This window comes from Mus musculus, chromosome 14, assembly GCF_000001635.26.
Source record: "Mus musculus strain C57BL/6J chromosome 14, GRCm38.p6 C57BL/6J".
In the NCBI taxonomy this organism is placed as follows: domain Eukaryota; kingdom Metazoa; phylum Chordata; class Mammalia; order Rodentia; family Muridae; genus Mus; species Mus musculus.
The window spans coordinates 117,128,315-117,143,689 of NC_000080.6; the positions used below are offsets into that span (position 1 = coordinate 117,128,315).

At 38.7% G+C, this 15,375-nt stretch overlaps 1 protein-coding gene and 1 long non-coding RNA gene across 4 annotated transcripts in view; both read left to right on the top strand.

Annotated features, from left to right (window-relative positions):
* Positions 1 to 15,375, top strand: part of Gpc6 (glypican 6) — a 1,054,610-nt gene that overhangs the window by 203,395 nt on the left and 835,840 nt on the right. The window lies entirely within an intron of this gene.
* The window catches only part of Gm52112, a 48,737-nt gene continuing 33,362 nt past the window's right edge, over positions 1 to 15,375 (top strand). The window contains exon 1 of the long non-coding RNA XR_003951116.1: positions 1 to 15,375. This exon is cut by the window's right edge and continues 15,829 nt beyond it. This is a non-coding gene — a long non-coding RNA (predicted gene, 52112).

Genomic DNA, 15,375 nt, shown 5'->3' on the forward strand with positions numbered 1-15,375 from the left:
CCTCTGCCTCTGCCTCTGCCTCTGCCTCTGCCTCTGCCTCTGCCTCTGCCTCTGCCTCTGCCTCTGCCTCCTAAATAGGAGGATTAAAAGTATACACCACCATATTAGGAAGGTTTAGGCTTTCTTAACAAGATTTAAAAACATGTTTCGTTTTCCTCAATGTAGCTACTTCAAGATAGTGAACTCATAGGTCTTAGTGAAGAACCTACAACCACCATGTAACAAAACTATGATATTCTCTAACTATATTTTAAATAATTGTCCCTTTATGCACAGATAAAGTTCTTCTCATCCTCATTACGGAAACTTCATTGTACATAAGGTAGAGACCATTACACAAGACCACAGTAGATCAATATGTAGAGTTGTGGGGCTTAGTCCCAAATGATGCATCTACAACTCACCTCTTGTCTTAAGGCTCATGTGGAAGAGGACCCAGACACAGACTGTAAGCACCGGAGAAACAGAGAGTTTGCTATGTGATGCTATCTTCTGAAAATGTCAGAGTGCCTACTACATTCATTTATTTTAAGGAGTTATTTGTTTTATTTGAATGAATGTTTTGCATGCATGCGCATAAGTATACCCCATGCCTTGAGGCCATGGACGCCAAAAGATGGCATCTGATGCCCTGAAAATGGAATTGTGTCTAGTTGTGAGCCATCCTGTGGGCTCTGGGAGATGAACCAAGCTTCTTTGCAAGAACAGGTGCTCACTGAACTCTCTCTCCAGCCCTTATTCATCTCCTTATTTGTTTCAATTATTTTTTCATTTTTAGAGATTACAGTATAATTATATCATTTCTCCCTTGCATTTCCTTCTATCCCACTTTTTCATATTAGATACTATTATTGTACATAGAGATATATAATACATAGAGATACAATTCAGTATCTTTGAGGCCAGTTTATTTTGAAAGCTAGCATTACTCCTACTCAATTGGCAGCTATCATTAGCAATAGCTGTTTATAGTATGAACAAGCTATAGGCACATAGCCCACTTCTGTACAATAACATTGCAACTGTGGGCCTCTGCACGCTGAAATAGTTCAGATACACAACTCATTGAAGGCCATTGATAAATTTTGCCATATTACACATGAATGCCAGTCCTTGATTACTGAGCATGCCCACCTCTACACTGCTGTCATGTCGGAGAGAAAAATAACTTTCCCAGGAATGATGGTTGGCTTCCCTTTCTTCATCCCGTTGTGCATTTCAAGTTAGACATCCAACATGAAATGACATCGTAATTTTAAATGATAGCACATCTTCTTTTGTGTTCTCACTTGGGCAATTCAAAGGCCTGGAAATGACCACACTGAGAGCAGGATATTGAGTACTTAAAAATAAGTATAAACACACAGGAAAGAGTGTTAGTGGTCAAGGTCTCCCCCCGTAAGGATTTGGATTTGGTTCCCAGCACCCACATTGTAGTTCTCAAGTGCACATTATGCCAGCTTCAGGGAGTTCAGACTGTCTTTCTGATCTCTGTGGACACTGTACACATATATTGATCCAACACATACACGCAAATAAAACATTTTTAAAAGAATAACTAATATGAACAAGTTGTTTTCTGAGGTGCATACCATTAATATAATAGCAATCATTGAAACCAAGTATCTTACATTTATCATTGCTAAATATTACACTTGAGTTTCTAGTTTAGCCGAAATATTCATTATTATATAGTAGAAATCAGGGATAGACTTAGGTCATTGTCATCAAGCCTCTGAGACTAATTTGATGGCTTAACTATCAATATTCTTGGTGAAGGTATAATCTATTGCCAATACTTTCATATTTAACATTTAAAAGTATTTCTTTTTAATAAAAATCATTGATGTTACTTTAGTCTAACATAGATTTTAAGTATTTAGTTTTCTTTAAGAATACATGGAAGTTCCCATATGGTTAAGACATAAATGTATTTCTGATTAATTTCAAATATGTGTTTGTTGTCCCGTGACATCATTATAAGTCATTGTCCCATTAATGGTATAAGGAAAAGGTCCTATTGCTTCAAGGACAGTGGGGTTGCAATTATCCACTAAGATTTTTAGGTTATTTATAATTTGTAACTGTCCTCTGGTTTTTGGCTGATAATTACATATTTCTATGATGTTGAAACAAGTCTTCATCCTTCCAAAGAAAACCCAAGACAATGACCAAGTCAGTAAGTTCCCAGTACACATTGGAGACATGTCAAAATCTACTTAACTATCATAAACAAACAGAGCACGATTTTCCCTTGAATAAACAGGGGCCAGTGAACAGCAGGACATTTGGAAGCAAACTTACATATTCTAGGGCTCTGAGTTAATATCATTTTCAAGGATTATTCTCATGTATTCAGCTAGAATGGAAACATAAATGGAGTCTGATTCTTTGCTGGAGGAAATGATTTTCTGAAAGGAAGCTGGTGTTGAGAACTCCTTTAATTACTTCTTTCATAACTATTTGTTTCTTAGACACCAAATAAGTACAATTTTAACAGCAGGTGTCCTTTTTAATAAAAGAAAAAAAATGTATGAAACCCTTTAATCTTAGTATACTGCTGTATATGAGAACCACTTCTTTAAAATTATTATGTAGGATATTCATTGGTACTTGGATTAGTGTTTTCGAAACTGGAGCTGATTTTCTCTTGTGGGGGTTATTACGAGAGCTGAGACATTGTTGCCGAATGTTTTAGGATATTTATTGTGTACTGACCATGAGAATGATTAAACCTGTTGGAAAGGTAATTTCACCCCATAGATTGTTCAGTCTGGAAACCACTTGATGTTCGAGTTTCAACTCAGGAAGCTTTCTTGTCTCAGTAGTGAATTTAGACTGCTTTCGGTTCTACTGGATAGGTTTAGTTCTCTGGAAACCAGGTAAGGAGACCGACATGGAAACCTGCCTGAATGTAAGCAGCCAATGAAGCGCGGCATGACATCCTCATCTGTAAGTCATTCTGAACAACAGCAGTCTAACTCTGTTAGCATTGCATCAACACCCCCAGAGTTTACAAACAAGTTGTTCTGTGCTGATGCTGGCCGGAGGCAAGCCCAGCTACTGGATGTAGTCATCCTTACCCAGAATGCTTGCTGGAGCTTCTGCAGGCACAATGTAGGGAAGATGATTTGTAGTGATGCCAACTGGGATTAACACTGGGATACAATGGCTGCTGTCTCAGATAAACTGACCTATGCTCATGTTGCAATAGTATGAAATGACCACCAGGGGCACACTAGCACTCCAAGGAGAACCAATAGTGTAGACAACATTCCAGTGTCTAAACAAACATATACTCCAACTTACTTTATTAGTGCCTCAGAGATAGATGACACTGTTGAAATAATCTTTGAAATCCCTCTAAAGACAACCAATCTCTGGTATGCTGGACTTTTTCAGGGAGAGAGAAATTCAAAACCATTCTATAGCTGGCTACACAAAGGCAATGAGAAAGGGGGGATTTTCTTTGCAGTACTACAGCTTAAGCTACTGACGGAACAAATCACAAAGAATTGTTTGCCTGGAGGCTAGCTGAACCAAATGCCATCTCTACTTTGAAGGATAGACTGTGTAACTAGAATGAGGCTGTATCACACTTTTAAAAGGGTGTGCCTGCTTGGAAAGAGGAGTCAAAGCGTGTTACCTGCCAGGAGCCCTTGACATGTTCTCTTTACTTATGTATCTGTCTGTATCGATATGAATGCCTACATCACTCTCTACCTAGCATCTATATTTTGTTCTAGAACCTTTTGTAGTCCAAAGATAGTCTTCAAAAGAGGTTGAGAATCTGAGATTTCAACGTCCCTATTTTAACCTGGAAGAGCTCACTTACACAAAGGTACCAGAATAAAGATCTTAGCTGGCAAATAAATGTACAGATCTAGGATGTTTGCACAATTCTGGGAATAGGTATTCCAAAAATTTCCTAGGAACGACATAAAGTCAATGTTGTAGGCCTAGAAAACACAAGCAAGGGCAAGCATTGCTTTCTTTCCTTTGCAATGAGTAGAGAAGCTACAGGAAGGAGAACCATCCAGGTTCACGAGGATGGAGAATCCATGTTCATGAGGGTGACAGGCATGGACTGAGAAGCAGACATACAACACGGTCTCTGGGAGCAAAGCAATAATTCCTTTCCCACGGTGAGTTACACAGAGACATCAGGGGCCAAGTTCCTCTAGATTAATTTATTTTGGAAACAGAAAGAAACAAGACATGCATAGAGGAAGGAATCTGTGAAGTCATTCCTGAAAAATGAAATTTCTAACCAAGGCAAGATAAAAGCTGCATTTTGGAAACATTGATAAGTGAATGTCAAATCATACATTTCTTATGAGGCAATTTGGTTACTTTGGCAACGAAGCTATAACTTCTTGTTTCTGATGAGCACTGTTCCTTTCATTTCCACCTGTGGCTTTTGTCACTGTGTCTCCAAGGGATGCTAATGCTCAAATGAAAACTAATTAACATTTTAAAGTGTAAAATATACACATTGATTTAGGGGGTATGTTTCCTTAATATTGCGTTCACTGACACATAAAAACACATCCTGCTGATTTCTTCGCTTCTTTAAAGGGGAGGCCTCTGCGATGCTTAATTAAATTTAGTGTTCTTCTTATTATCTTGGTTACATTTTCCATTTTCTAGTAAATAAAGCTGGTGAAATTTAAGCTGGGTACTAGAAACTAGATTTTGCATACAAATTACTCCTTTAGAAAGTAGCCATGCGAACACAAACAAGCACTGTTTTTTTTTTTTTTTTGAAGCAGCAGTTTTGTCAAGATATAATTTACACAAAATACAATTTATCTCTTAAAGCATACATCACGTTGAGTATTAGTATATCTTCATTGCTTCCAAACCACAGTTTCCTTTTCTAGAGCATTTTGGCACACACTGAAATCTCATACCCTTTTCTAGACCCCAGTTGGCACCACTCAGTTTTCTAGGGCCATGCGTTTGTCTACTGAATTCCTGGGAAATGTGCTTTTCCTTCACTCCATGATGTGACACCAGCAGAAGTCCACCCATTTTGTGATCTAATAATATTCCACCCAGTGTAATTTTCCCTCTATTTACATACAAAGCCATTAGCAGACCTTTCAGTTGGTTCTGCGTTTTTTGTAATAAATAATGTTATTTGGAACACGTGTTGCCAATTCTATTTGTGAATATATATTTGAGTTCTCTTGAGTACACATCTTGGAATGGAATTGCTGGATCACCCAGTGAGTCTGTGTTGAAACTGTGCTGGGAGTAGCTGCCCACAATCTCACCGAGCAGCCTTGCCCCTTAGTGGGCTACTGGTGCATGGGAAGCCCCGTGCTCCCGACTGCAGCGATGGTTGGTCTTGTTTGCTCCTTTGATTTCACTCACCCAAGGGTTATAATGTCCTGTAGTCAGTGGCTCTGACTTTCAATTCTCTGATGGTCAACAATGCTGAATGTCTTCACAAGGACCTAGTGGTCACTTGTGCAGCATCTTCAGAAAAGTGCACGTTTAGTTAATTTGTCTGCAAATAGTCTTTTATCTTGCCCATTCTCTCTTCATTTTCTAGATAGTTTCTTTTGATTTTGTTTTTAGTTTTAGTGATTTTGGTGTAATTTTCATTTATTTTTTAAATATATACTTTTGATATTTCATATGACTCTTCCCAAGTTCAGAACAATGAGTGGTTTAGTCTTGTTTTTTTTGTTTGTTTGTTTGTTTGTTTTTTGTTTTTTTTTCCCTAAGAATTTTATTCCGTTAGTCTTCACACTTGCTTCTGTTGAGGTCACATTGGCATTTCTGATGATTCTGGTCTCTTGCTCCATCCTCCTGTCTATAGATAAAATATAAATATTATAGTCTCACTTCTTTAAAACAGTTTGGCACTGGGAGCAGAAAAGGTAGGAATTATTTTATTTCTAGACTTTCAGTTTTCCTCCATTATTGTCTTTGTCTGTCTTCATGTCAGAAGCTTATTGTCTTGGCTCCTGTGGTGTAATAGCAAGCCTTGAAGTAGCACATGAGGCTCCTGCAGCTTTTCACTTGAAGTAACCGTTCAGGCTCTTGGGTTGCCCTGCGTGTAGTGTGAAGTTTAGATTCCACTTCTCAGTTTGTAAGGAATTGCTCTTGATCTAGGGCCAATGTAGAGTGCTAACACCGTCCTTTTAGTTTGTGACATCACTTATTGAAGATTTCACTTCTTGTAGTTAGGCTTTGCAGCTTCCGGTGTGTAAGTCTTGTATTTCTCATTATTTTTATCCCTAAGCAGTTCATTCCTAACTGCGTTTTTACACATTCCCTTTCAGCGCACAGAAATAACATTCTTTTCATGTGATGTTTTTATCATCTACAACTTTGCTGAAGTCCCTTATTACTTCTATGTTTAATAGTTCCCCAAGTTTCTCTCTATCCACACGATAGTAGTCTTATCATAGAGACATCTTCATTCCCTTCCAATCTGAGTGCCTTTTCTTTCCTTCCCTTGCCTAATTGCTGTTCTGATAGTGTGATATTTTAAAAGGATTAATTCACCTAAGGTAAGATGGAGACTAATTGGTTGTATTCTCCTAAAGTTAGCTTTAAGCTTTGTTCAAAGAAAATTCTAAAATCAAACACTGAAATTTACATGAATTAGATGAAAGTTAAAGTCTCTCTTGAGAAGGTGAAGCTTGGAAGTGTTTAAGGTCCTGTGCATGGTTGTCCACTTCAGCTATAGATATCTGAACCTGGGCCACAGCAGCAATCACTGCTCTACGCTCTGATCTTTTGGGTATTTTCTTCTAAAACATGCATTCTTAAAGTTCTATTAATAGGGGTGAAGTTCATTGAAGTACAAACTCGTGCATAAAACCATACAATAAATATTTCATGTCACCTGTGGTTTTTGTTTCTGTTTATTCTTGCAGGTTTGTTTTATATTTCTAGGCAAGTGCATTCTTAGCCATTCATTTGACCTGTATACCAAGAAGAGAAGTTTCCTCTTATCTGTCATTTTTGTCATTTTATTTTTTTGGTGCTAGTTTTCTGTGAGGAGCCACTTGACTTTGTGGTACCCATGACTTAGTAATTGGCACTGGGAAGGTCAGAGAGTCTGATGTTTGCTACAATGTATTGGAAAAATATCCTAAATAAACTAAGCCAAGCACACACACACACACACACACACACACACACACAATCTATGGGAATAGGTAATTAAACATACAATTTACATAGAAATTCTAGAAATAAACAATTTGTTCATGTTACCCTATCCGTTGTTCTAAGTAGGGTGATGAATATGCATTGAGCACCCCTAAAACAATCAGCCAGGGCCTGAGTCATGACATCAGTACTGTCTCCAAAGGTTCTGTCCTAGCCCACACTCATCACCAGAACCTTAGGAACAGTTTTCTTCTGTTATCAAATGACTGTCTAGGATGTGTTTATATGTGTCAGGGAACGCAATATTAAGGAAACAAATATACCCCCTAAATCAATGTGTATATTTTACACTTTAAAATGTTAATTAGTTTTCATTTGAGCATTAGTGTCCCTTGGAGACACAGTGACAAAAGCCACAGCTGGAAATGAAAGAAACAGTGCTCATCAGAAACAAGAAGGTATAGCTTTGTTGCCAAAGTAACCAAATTGTCTCATAAGAAATGCATGATTTGACATCCACTTATCAATGTTTCCAACAGCAATGATTCTTATTTATCCAATGTCAAGGAAAAAAAAGAGCTTTTAAAATTCCAAGATATACTCATTAAGTTATTTTTTTTAAACATTCTGTGTTTTTGGTCTTTAAGGATTTCTGCTTGAATTCGAAAGTTCAGGGCTTTAGAGTAAAAATTTCATAGACCTCAGATATAACTAGCAGCTTAAACTTGGCTCAGGACTGTACAGTGAGCCTTGGGCAGCACAGAGAGTGTGGCATGTCAAAACATGGATGTGCTTGCAAATATTACATAAGTGAAATAATCCCAGGACATACAGAAAACATGCGATTCTGTTTGATAGGTTAAGTACATGCTTAAGGAGATGTGACTAAGTGCCAAAACTGTACTTACTAGGGTAAGGAGAAGTCAGAGGGATTGGGCAGATGCGGTGAAAAGGCAAACAGTTGTAACTATTTAAGGTGCACATGTCTACAGGCCTAAAGTGTACGATGAGCACTGTAATTAATAACCATATTTTGCTTAGGAATCAGCTGGGCCGAGTCCATCTGCCCTTACTGGGGAAATATGAGAACTGTTGATATGGAGGTGTGTCAATGGTTTTACTGTATCCATTTTATTATATGCACAAATTATGGCATAAGCCTTAATTATATACAATAAATTTTCTTAAAATAAGCCCATAGCTTAGACTTAGCAACTGTAGGAGGCATAGGCATTCCTTCTAACAGTCACTTGTATTTTTAGACTTGACACTTCATTTACCAGCAGAAGTTGTTTGAATATTAAAATACTGATAATGAGGATACTGAATATTCAATTAATTGTAATGTTCATTCTTACATCATCAAAGAAGTTAAGACAATTATTTAGTTGTATTTGTCATTATCAAATCTCAGAGTCTTCCTGCAGTTCATCTATTAAATCATTGCATTGACTCTGCCCACTTTGAGATGTAAAATGTCATCTCTGCTGTGTTGTGGGCTGGTCAATATCACTAAATTAGAGGTGTGCTAGACTAGGAAAAGGACTAATTTGTTAGATTGATATGTTGTGGAAAGAAATTACTCATAAGTAGTATATAGAAATCACCATACTCAATAGATATGGCAGATCACTTGGGAGGCTGAAGTAGTGAAATTCTTGAGCTCACGGCCATCCTGGGCTATGCACTGAGATTCTGTCTCACGTGGTCCCAAAACATAACCAATGAGAAGCAAACAAACAATGAAACAAATGAATAGAACTTGTAATTTTTATTTAAATCTGAGAATTTCCATCCATCTACCTATCCACCCATGTAGTCATCAGTCTATCCACACAATCTTTCCATCTATCCAATATTATTTAAGAGACCTTTAACAATATAATCCTAATATCCATGCAGGTTTTATGCTATATTGCTGTGCTTACACTTTGAAATTAAACTTATTCCTTGTTTTGTTAGTTAAGATTTGAATTGATAGAGCAATGAATAAGGGCACGACTATAATGTCTGGTCTTGTTCGGTTTTAATTACTACTGGAGAGTAAGAATGTAGCTGTGAGTGACACCTCATTTGTCAGTAGTACCTACACCATGGTGTCAGCCCTTGAGGATTGTTTTCATCACCATGGTGTCTACAATCAAAACCAAACATGTCTCTTCCCTGTAATGCTAAAGCCAAATCTTTTCCAGTTAAATGGGTTCCATTGCGTAGCCTGCACATGACTACCATAAGGCTTGCCTGTGTAGAAAAACAAAAATTGCTCTACGAGATACAAGTTTTACAATTGGTTTATTCCACTGAAATTTTTCTAGCCGAGGTTCACGTAGGCAATAAGTCCTAACCCAATCCCCAATTCAGATGGAAGTTTTGGCCTGAAGTAAAATGTTTCAAGGTGATTATGCACTTGGGATTCAGCAATTTGTTCAGTGTCAGCTATCTATTGATTGCCTGTGTACATGTATATGTGTGCATATGTTAGTAAGTTTGTGTGAGTGGGCATGTGTGTTCACGTGTGGGCATGTGCTTATGCGTGTGTCTGCAAGTGTGTGTGAAAGAGCTAAGAGACAACCTTGGGTGTTGGTCAGACCTCTACCTATACTGTTTTGAAAGATGGGCTTTCTCACTGTCCTGGAGCCCATTGAGTGGGGTGAGTTATCTGACCCTTTAATCCCGGGGATACTTGTCCCTATCTCTCACTGATGTAATATCAAGTAGGACACTGCATGCGAGTTTCTTTTTCTTTCCGTTGTTTGTTGGTTGGTTTGTTTGATCTGAGGATCAAATTCAGGCTTCATGGTTGGAAAGCCAGTGCATTTGTCTGTGAGCCATCTCTCCAGCTCATTTTTTACACATACTGATCATTTAGTATTTTCTCTACAAGAGTCTCATCTTTGTATCCTCAGAAATCTTTTAGTAATAGATGATTTTAACCAGCTCTTATCACTCAGATGGTGAAGTGGGTGGGTCCTATGAATCTACAGTTGAAGCTGAGATGTCTTAAGGGGGATGTGCCTCATTTTCCATAATTGCAGCTAAAGAAATGTTGGGTTAGGGGCTAAATTTTATATATATATATATATTCTCACTTTCCTTTGCACAAATTCAGATTTTTGCTTCGAATATTCAGTATGTCCCCAAATATCACTGAGACTATCCCTCCTTTGTAAGCTTTTATCACTAGCATCCTTTTGCCATTATTTCACTTGTAAAATAATACTAGAATAGTTTGTCTTAAAAACAATATCCAACCGGAATTAATCTTGCTTAACCTCTTGTTATATCTTTAATGAAATTTAGATGTAAGTAATTTAAATGTATATTTTTGGGAGGCGGGTAATTGCCAGATAACTCAAAATTCTTTAATATCATCAAATCTGTGTTGGTGATAATCATTAAAATGAGACAAACATTTAAGCAATTAGTTTTGTTTAACACACATGCACTATGGGATGTGCTTAAAGAGCCAATGAAAGTGTAGCTCTTCCTCACTAAGTAAATCCATAAAAACACATAAGAGAAGCATGTGATAAATGCTTTGCTCTTGTCTAGCAATTGTGAGGAAGTGTGAGAAAGTGACACTTAAACGTGAGGGTCAGTTGATTGCCTGCCTCACTGTAAAGCCGTGGGTCCATGCAGTAACACAAGCAGGGGTCCTTGGCCTATGTGCAGCTAGTGAGTGCGTTCAACAGGAGAAGCTTTCTAAACGCCTTGATAGTGAGTGTACATTGGCTCAGCCACATGGCTCAGCAGGTAGAAGTGCTTGGCACTAAGCCTAACATCTGATTTGGACGTTATTTTTAAGAAGCCTCGGTGGATTTGTAGGACTTGTATTTTTCTAACTCTGACTTTTGGAAGACTGTAATAGATTATACATGATCTACAACCAACGATGTGTAAATAAAAGTTCGCACCCACTAGCTCAAAGGGCTTTGACTATTCGTACTTTTACATTCGTTGGTTCTACCCAAAACAGTAAATACAATGAGTGTTGTCTCCTCCATGGGCTGCTTGGCTGCTCTCTTTAAAGATCTGTTATCTTCATAGCATGAGGCCGTACCACACAGTGGAGCGCAGCCTCGTGTAATCTGAGAAGCTTATGATAACCAGCTTTACAGTCTCTGACACGGGCAGTGCTGAATGGTTTCATCTCTGAAGTGGAAATGATATCAATATTTACTGAAAAGTTGACATGCAAGACTTTGAGTACTGTCTGCCTCTAAGGTTACTTTTGTCCCCTGGCAATCAGGATTGGTTCTTGATTGCCTGCCTCACTGGAACCCAGTGCTCCTGTGATAACAAAAAGAAGTTCTTCCCAAGACTCTTGGCTTTTAGTTTGGTATAATATTTTGTTATTAACTTGCTAAATTATTATTGTCATTGTCTGAGAGGAGATGTAAAAGAAGTCACCCTCAGTAAAAGGAGAAAGATAGGGGCGATGATGAGAGAGCTGCTCAAAGCCAGTGTGGCATGTCCTTGGTGTTTTCAAATGGTGGAAGCCCTTCAGGACATTTGACATGGAGATGGTTAGTTAGAGCCATGGGAACTTGATCCAGATGTTTTTGTCTTTCCTACACAAAGCCCTTTGGTGCCTTTCTTGGAAGATAGCACTTTGAATCATCACAGTCCTTTTATTACAACACAAGTAAGGAAGGCCTACTTGTACCTCCTTTCTTTGTAGGAAACAATGCTAATATATAGACTGCATGTGTCCTGAAAGACACAGTGATAATCATTCAAATACCTTAACAAAACAAAATTTGTTTTAATTAATTTGAAAATTGAAAGTACCTTATTGAGGATTTTAAAGGCAAATAATTTTATGGATATAGCTTGGTCCTTTTTTTTTCAGAAATTAACAGAGAGTGAGTTATATCATCTGTCTTTATTTTACCCAAATAACAAAGCTTTTGCATATGTATGTATTTGTATATGTATTGTGTATGGTGTTTTCCTTTATCCGTGTTTTCAACACTACTGTCCTTTCTTAACAAAACTTAGCTAGACTCCTCATTGCTTTTAAATGCTGGCCTTTGTGTGAAATGCTGCTTTGTAGACACAGACAACCTTTTATTGTTGTGAGTCAAGAGATACTGGAGCCAGCCTGTCTGACTATACCAATTATAAGCTCTGTGACCTTGGGGAACTTACTTAACTACTCTGTGTTTTGACATCTTTGTCTATAAAACCTTGTGGTGATTCTAATACTAATTTATATTGTTATTATGATGATTTATAATTCTAATACCTATACTGCTCTTAAATGTGCCTTATTCTATGGATTGTATCTGATAGATAAAAGTGAGAGGCAGTGTGACTCTTGAGTAGGAGACTTTGTATTTGTCAGCTTTAGCTCCTGCTCTGAGCCCTGCGATGAAGTCCAGGATTCCCAACACCCATCTCAGCTAGGTTTCCCTTCCTTGCGTATCTGTTCTGTGACCGAGAGAAAGCAGCAGGCGATTGTGGTATGATGTCAGGTCGCTGCCCCAACATGAGTCCCCATGGTTGACTCTGTCTCTCTCTTTTATGAGTAAAATATTACAACAACCCAAACCTCAGTTTCTGAGATGGGTTGGAAGTGTAATGTTTCACTCCTCATATTGGATGGGATAGTAGCCTGCAGCCTGGACATTCATATTGTGTTCTGACTGCTCACGAGAAAGCTCAAGCCATGCCATTCTCTTTATCATTATGTGATGAGAGTTGTCAGCCCTCTTTATGAACAGCACATTCATAGCTCAGGGAGCAGCCAGGGGCAGATCATAAACTAAAGGATTAGAGAGCAAAGATATTAGTGAAACAGAGGCCTCAGCAATTCTCACTGTATTTAACGCAGAGACGATGAGGTCTGCCTGGGGAGCTAATACTGCTTAACTGTGTTTGGGCAAGAAGCCAAAAGGAAATTGTATTTCAAAGAGAGAAAGTCTGGCACCCCATATGTTGGGTAATCTTGGTCAGCTAACAGGGATATATGGCCATTTTACACTGAAGATAAAGGGGTAGAAATAAACTTTTATGTTAAAGAATACAATGTTGATACAGTCTGGAGCTGAAGGGCAATTGATACAGTATCGGGTCCTTACATAATTGGAGCTAACATTGATGAGGAAGCAAAGTGGACATCTTTCACTACAGATGACATCCCATGTGCAATTAATACACTCTCTCTATTGTCTGAGCTCAAGCCACAGTAATGATGCCTATGACAAATGGGTGAGTCCAGAGGTCACTACAGACTTCACCATAACATTGCAAAGAGCCTGGGCTGTCTTGATTCCAGGGAATTCCAGCTATACATCAAGACTCAGGTTTATTTATGTACACGTCGAGCCATGTCTATATGAGTGTGTGCTGTGAGTTATAGATAGTTGTGATTTGCCTTACTTAGGGGCTGTGGGTTGTACTCTAGGCTTTTGGATGAGAAGGCGGCACTGTTGGGTGCTGAGCCAACACTTCATTCATCGGTGATCCATGAAAAGACTTCCACCTAAAGAAGGCAACTCAGGGGGAGAGGCAGGTAAACCTGTTCTCAGAAGTGTGCTGTTTTTTGCTGTGTGAAAATTATAGCAATGTTATTGGCAATCAACTTCGGGGCACTTGTACCTGCATAAAAAATTATTTAAAAGTGGTGGCCTCTAGCTGGATGGTGGTGGTGCATACCTTTAGTCTTAATGCTAAGGAAAAGTAGGCAGGCAGATCTCTAAATTCAAAGGTAGCCTGGTCTATATAAAGCGTTCCAAGGACAGACTGCCATTCACAAAGAAAGCTCGTCTCAAACAAACAACTAAGTTTACCTTTTCTTTCCTGTACCCCAATAAAATAACTAGAGACATAAAAGGCGAATGAATGTCATGCCTAGGATTGGGCAAGGATGTAACTTCTGACCCTCTATTAGTTGAAGGATGTTGTTTCTTTCTGTGTCATTGTGCCTAGGAAGCTCACTGTGAAACCTATTCAGGAATGACTCCAGACTGTACAGCTCTAGCTTTCATTCGAGTTTTCGAACTACATATTGCTAGAGACTTCCATGCACTGGTGCAGAGTGGTCAGTAGCTACATTGAGGGTACAGTGTGTTCTTTCTTACTTAGTCCAACATCTATGTGTAACACTTAAGACCATATCCACATGACCTCTTGGTTTTAAGATAAATCTTTTATTAATAAACTTGATTAATTAGAAAATCAAATTTATAAGAAAAGGGAAAAAGAGTTCATAAGGACTAATACAGGCTTTCAGTTATTTAGACACTGGTCGTCGGTGACCTCAAGACAGGAATATCAGTAGTAGTGTTATGATATATACCCTAGTGTATAGTGATAGGACCTCTCATGGGGTTGGGCATAGTTTTGTTTAGGCAAGAACAGGAATGTACACGTGAATGATGCTCTAGCTCTTGTTTGGAAACATAATAGATTCATGGGGATTCCTGACATTGATCTATTGCAAGATAGCATTCAGATTTAGCTTTTACAACTTCCTTTAAAAGACATGTGCATGTTATTTATTGTTCATGGTTCTTTCTGGCTTTGGTCATGTTTAAGTAGCATGACCATTATTTGGCTTCCTTTTCTTAAGCAGCTAATGTGTCCTCGCTGAGCTCCCGGTGTGGGGATGTGCCATACCATTCACATTTCAAGGCATGCACAAGGATGGCACTTGTGTGTGCTCTTGCTGTTATTGTCTTAACTTTCCCTTGTCCTGAAAAGCCTCCCTCTCTTCAGGACCCTGTTTCTGGTGAGATCTGGCAGTGGCATGCTTTACATCATGATGTGTAGAGATAGGACCTACCATAGGGCTTGGAATGGCTTTGTCCACGCTGACTGCAGAGCGTTTCCTCAGCAGAGACTCAATAGACCTCCCTGCACACCTGCTTCAAAACTGCTGCTCTTGGGTTTCGCAATGTGGGCTTTTTCTTGGAATCCTGTGTACTACTGCCCACCAGGAGTGCATGACAATAGTTACCCCTGAGTCCTCACACTGGGGATCACTGAAAGGTGCTGGGAGGAAGGACCCAAATCAAGGAGCCCAGGGTGCTAGACAGCAATCTGAGATGTAAGTGATTTACTGGATCCAGTGGCTGGACTTGGGAAGAACTCAGTGAAGAATAAGAGCATGAGGTTCACAGAGTTAGTAGAGATTTGGATGTTATGCTGTTTGAGTTATTAATTTATTCTCTAGGCGTCCATCATTCAGAATAGCCATTCATTGATCAGCAGTCAGGGTCAGCAAGAGAGGCGGGG